Genomic DNA, 6,404 nt, shown 5'->3' with positions numbered 1-6,404 from the left:
AGAGAGAGAGGCGCCGGGGACGATTTCGCCAGATGAACCAGGCCTCAGGTGATGAGAGGGAGGGAGAGAGAGAGAGATGGATTTTTTTTTGTGACCGAGTGATATGCTGCTTCTACTAATGCGTATACAGAGAGGGGCATGTGTCTAATGCTGCTCTGCTAATGCATACACAGGAGATAGACAAGTTAAGGTGTGTGCTAACTATGTGAGCGTGTACTTCGACTACTATTATTTTTAGTTGCTCTGCTATATTGCTTTTCTTTTTTTGCTTCTCATTTGCACGTATGTGTGTTAAGCAGATTGTTGTGATGAAAAATAAATAAACAATATGATCTTTTGCAAAGCCGTGTTGAACTGCATGATTTATTTTTTGAGAAACGAACTGAATGATTTATAGTTGTGATGAAAATAAAAATAAACAATATGATCTTATGCAAAGCCGTGTTGAACTGAATGATTCAAAGTAGAATTATGCTGTCTGATATACACAAGGGTCGTAAAATTATATGTTAGACATAATTTATATTGATATACTAAAATTGTATGCTCCCGTAGCAACGCACGGGCAATTACCTAGTACATATCAAAGTTTCGGAGCTCCATCAATCTATATAAGTTATTTCTTGAAGAAAGCGCAACCTAATGCCGAAGGAGTTGTAATAATCAATTCCTTGTACCAATATGTTGATCAAGAAGAAATAATAGGCTACGGGCAGAATATCATAACCTTCATGCAAGCAAGTCAAGTTGTCACATTGCCACTGAATTATTGTCACAAGTAACGAAGACAGGACAATTCTCAATCCGCGATCTCTGGGCTAGAATTATAAAGAAGTTTCACAACATTTCTATTACAGTACAACAAGAGTGAGCGGATGCGCCGGTTTTCCCGGTTATCTGGTCGCTCAGTTTGCACTTTTTTTTATGTGGTCGCTTACTGAGCGCTCACTTCGAGTTCACCGATCATAATTGACCGGCTAACCGTTGACTTCTCGAGAAAATGCGAAAATCCAAAAAAAAAAGTTGTTCAAGGATTTGAAAAACATCACGGGTTCAAACAAAGTTTGTGGATTTTAAGAAAAATCATGAACTCAAAAACAAATCACGAGTTCAAAGAAAAGTTCACGGATTTGAAAAAAAGTTTGCGGTATTGAAAAAAAGGTTCACCGATTTTAAAAAAATAAGCTCAAAAATTTCGGGCATCTGAGAAAAGTTCATGCATATCAAAGAGTTCACAAATTTGACGGAAGTTGACGCATTTTAAAAAAATTAAAGGTTTCACGGCTTTGAAAAAATCCAAATTGAGGAAACAAATTCACAAATTTGGGAAAAAATGTTGACAGATTTGATAAAAAAATGAAGTATTTGAGGGGAAATAACTCAAAAATTTAAGTTTAAACATTCGGAACCAATTCACAGATTTGACAAAAGTTCACAAATTGGTAGGAAGTTTCGAATTTGAAAAAAAAAAGCAGTCATTGAAAAAAGAAAAAGGAAATAAAATGTGAAAAGAAAATTTATAAATAAAAATAAAACAAAAACCATCCAGAAATCCAAAAGAAGAAAGAAAAAAACCCAGTCCGAAGCTTCTCAAAACCGGTGGGCCGCTTCTCAAAAACGAAACACGTCACTTACGTATGTGCGATCGAAGAAGGAAAAAAATGGTAAATGGGCTGGTTTTCCCGGTTATCTGGTCGCTTAGTTCGCGTTTTTTATGTGGTCGCTTACTGAGCGCTCAGTTCGCAGTTCACTGATCACGATTGACCGGCTAACCGTTGACTTCTCAAGAAAATACGAAAATTCAAAAAAATTGTTTAAGAATTCGAAAAAATTCACAAGTTCAAACAAAAGTTTGCAGGATTCAAGAAAAAGTTCACAGATTTAGAAAATCATGAGTTCAAAAATTTCACGCATTTGAGACAAGTTCGCGCATTTCGAAAAGTTCACAAATTTGACAAAAGTTAATTCATTTTTAAAAATTCAAGGGTTTCACGGCTTTGTAGAAACTCCTAATTGAGGAAACAAATTCACAAATTTGGGAAAAAATGTTGATGGATTTGAAACAAATGAAGTATTTGTGGGGAAAAAACTCATCAATTTAAGTTTAAACGTTCAGAAAATATTCATAGATTTGAGAAAAGTTCACAAATTGGTAGAAAGTTTAGAATTTGAAAAAATTAACTCATTTAAAAAATAAAAAGGAAATAAAATGTCAAAATAAAAATTACAAATAAAAAAATAAAAACCCATCAAGAAATCCAAAAAAATAAAAAACCCAGTCAGAAGCTTCTCAAAACCGGTGAGCCACTTCCGAAAAACGAAACACGGCACTTACGTATGTTCGATCGAAGAAGGAAAAAAAATGATAAAATGGGCCGCCCAACTGGAGGACAGGGTGTGCGTCTGTTTGTGAGATGTAATGGGGGCACAGCTATCTCTGGCTTCTTGCGAGGCGTAGGGAAGCCTTGTTAAAGGCGACCGTGAAACTTGGCCGACCCAGAACGTGCGGCTGCAGTCTTATCTTTTTCTGTTTACTTTCTCTCTTTTCTTTACTTTTTTATATTTCCAAATATTATAAATATGTGTATACAAAAAATTTGATCATATATTAATCAAGCCTTTAAAAAATGTTAAATGTATATAAAAAAGGTTTCTCATGTATACAAAAAAATAAACAATGTGTACAAAAATTGATCATACATTTATAAAATGTTAATCAAGTATTTAAAAAATATTTAATCAAAAACTTTCAAAATGTTAAATCTATGATGACAAAATGTTTCTCATCTAAACTAAAATTGTATACAAAAAATATACAATGCGTATGAAAACAAATGTTGATCATGAAATTTATAAAATGTTAATCAAGTATTTGAAAAATGTTAAATTGGAATAGAAAAACTATTTCTCATGTATATGAAAACTATACACAGAAAATATACAATGTGTATAAAAAATATTGATCATGTATTTAAAAAATGTGAAATGTGTATTCAAAAATGTTCCTGATGTATACGAAAAATATGTAACGTACATTGAATAAAAGTAGACATCATAAAATATTTAAAAAAATATTAAACATGTGTATAAAAATGTTCCAGCTGTCTATATTAAATGTACATATTGTGTGAAAAAATATTTATTCCCATTAATAAATTGTTCAACATCTATTTGAAAAGTTTTACCATGTATTCAAAAAAGTGTTCAAAACTTGTATTTAAGAAGAAGAAAATGGACATCGTAGATTTCAAAAACAAAAAAAATGAAGAAAGATACAAATAAAAACGAAGTAAACCAAATAAAAATAAGAAAATAATAAAGAAAATAAAAAATCAATAAAAACGGACAAAATAACCAAAAAGAATGGTGGAAAAACAGAGACCCTACAACGGTCCAATCCCAGACCCATCATGGGTAAAACAAACTATCCACCGTCGCTTGGTCTAATACCACATGCTCCGTCGTGTGGTTCCACACGCACCAAATAGAAACTACATATATCAAATCTCAGTTATTCCAATTCATAAAAGAAGAAGGAAACAAACGTTGCATCCTATCTATCTAAGACATGACAACCCTTCAACAGTCAAATCCCAGACCCATCACATGGTAAAACAAATTGCCTAGCGTCCCCTTGTTTCATCCCACATGCCGCGTACCAAAGACAAACTACACATATGAAATTCCAGTTATTCCAGTAATTAAATAAAAAAAGAAGGAAACAAACATGGCACCTTATCTATCTATGACATGGCAACCCAACGATCAATCCCAGACCCATTACAGGGTAAAACAAACCGCCCACCGTCCCTTGGTCTCCTGCCATACGCCACTAACGGTGTTCTAAATTTACTCATCACGTTAGCCTATCATTCATAGGTCGGGCCGAGAATCACAGACAACCAAAAAATGGGCCGCATCAGCTATGGCCCTCAGCGTACTCAAGATGGAATCCTCCGAAGACTTGGTGTATACTTCAAGGCATATTCAAATATTTGGCATGTTTATGTCTAGATGCAACCAACCGTGTGTAACCCTAGGTACCCCTCGGTCCCTATATAAGCCGAGGGTTTAGTCTATAGAGGCAAGGTTAGATTCATTCATACGATCTCGAGATAGATCATCATGTACTTTGTACCCCATCTACAATCAATATAATATGAGCAAGGCGTAGGGTTTGTCTCTCTACTTGTTACCATCAAGCCAAGATCACCAGCTCGGGCCCCCCCTACCTGAGATCTGCCAGATTTACCTTCGATAGCCACGCCGCACCGTGGGGTTCCACGCGCACTGAATACAAACTACACATATGAAATCCTAAGTATTCCAAAAATTAAATAAAAAAGAAGGAAACAAGCATAGAACCTTGTCTGCCTTCTACGCGGCAACCCTCCAACGATCAAATCCTAGAACCATTACCAAGGCAAAACAAACCACAAACCATCCTTCGGTCTCATCCCACACGCCACGCATGCCGCGCCCCACGTTTCTGCCCACGCACCGAATACAAACTATGCCTACAAAATCCCAGTGGTTCCAACAAAAGAAGAAGGAAACAAACTGCCCGCGTCCCTTGGTCTCATCTAACATGCCACGCCCTGTCGTGTTGTGCCACGCAATTCCGCGCGCATCGAATACAAACTACACCTACGAAATCCAAGTAATTCCAATAATTTAATAAAAGAAAAGGGAAACAAACATGACACCCTATCCATATACGAGTGTGGCAACCCTCCAACGGTCGAATCCCAGACCCATCACCAAGGCAAAACAAATCATCCGCCGTCCCTTGGTCTCATCTCACATGCCACGCCGCGCCACGTGTTTCCGCCCGCGCACTGATTACAAACTATATCTACGAAATCCCAGTAATTTCAATAATTAAATAAAAGAATAATGTAACAAACATGAAACATGGCACCCTGTCTATCTACGACATGGCAACCCTTCAAATGTCAAATCATAGATCCATCACAAGAAAACCGACTACAGTCTCATGGTCTCATCCAACACACCACGCCGGCCCGCGTCGTGCCCCGCGGTTCAGCGCGCGCACCGATTACAAAATACATCTATGAAATCCCAGTAATTCCAATAATTAAATAAAAGAATAAGGAAACAAACCTTGCACCCTGTCTATCTACTACAGTATGTGGCAACCCTCCAACGATCAAATCCCAGACCCATCAGAGAGTGCAACAAACCGCTAGTCGTCCCTTGGTCTCATCCCACACGCCACACAGCGCCACGCGGTTCCGCCCCGTGCACCGAATACAAACTACACAAATGCAATCTCAGTAATTCCAATAATTAAATAAAAGAATAAGGAAACAAAAATGGCAGCCTATCTATCTACGACGCGACAACCCTCCAACGGTCGAATCCTAGACCCATCATCGGGGCAAACCAGATCCAATCACGGTTGACCGGCTGACAGTTGACCTCTTGAGAAAATGAAAAAAAATTGTTCACGGATTTGAAAACCATCGTTCAAAGAAAGTTCATGGAATTGAAAAAATGTTTGTGGGATTAAAAAAATCACAAAATTTTAAAACAAATCATGAGTTCAAAAATTTCACGCATTTTGAAAAACTTCACAAATTTGACAAAATTTGACACATTTTGAGAACTTCATGGGTTTCACGGCTTTGACCAAAAATCACAATTTTGAGGGGAAAATTTACAAATTTGGGGAACAAATATTGACAGATTTTAAAAAATGAAGTATTTCAGGGGAAAAAGTCTCATAAATTTAAGTAAATACGTTCACAAAAATGCATGGTTTTGAGAAATGTACACAAATTTTAAGAAAGTTTCCGAATTTTACAAAAATTCATGCATTATAAAAGAAATAAAGTAATAAAATGTGAAAAGAAAAATAAAAAATAAAAAAATAAAAACCATCCAGAAATCCAAAATAACCCCGGTCAGAAGCTTCTCAAGACGAAAAGATATATGTGCGGTCGAAGAAAGAAAAAAGTAAAATGGGCCGCCCATGTGGAGGAGACGCTGTGCGCCGGTTTGTGAGATGTACTGGCGTACGCTTATGTCTCGCTTCTTGCCAGACGTAGGGAAGCCTTGTTGAAGGTGACCACGAAACTCGGCCCACCCAGAACGCCAGGCCGCAACCTCATTTTTTTATTCTCATTATTTATTTATTTATTTACTTTTATTTATAGTTCCAAATATTACAAATCTAAATTAAAAACACATAAAAGATATGAGATATCTTAATAAATCATTTGAAAAATGTTAAGTGTATATAGAAAAAAGATTTCTGATGTATATGAAAAACGTAAACAATGTTTATGGAAAAAGTTGATCATATATTTATAAAATGTTAATGCAGAAAAAATGTTAATTAAGTATTTAAAAAATGTTCAATCAATCATTTGAAAAATGTT

This window comes from Triticum aestivum, chromosome 7D, assembly GCF_018294505.1.
Source record: "Triticum aestivum cultivar Chinese Spring chromosome 7D, IWGSC CS RefSeq v2.1, whole genome shotgun sequence".
Lineage (NCBI taxonomy): Eukaryota > Viridiplantae > Streptophyta > Magnoliopsida > Poales > Poaceae > Triticum > Triticum aestivum.
This window is presented reverse-complemented; position numbering follows the sequence as displayed.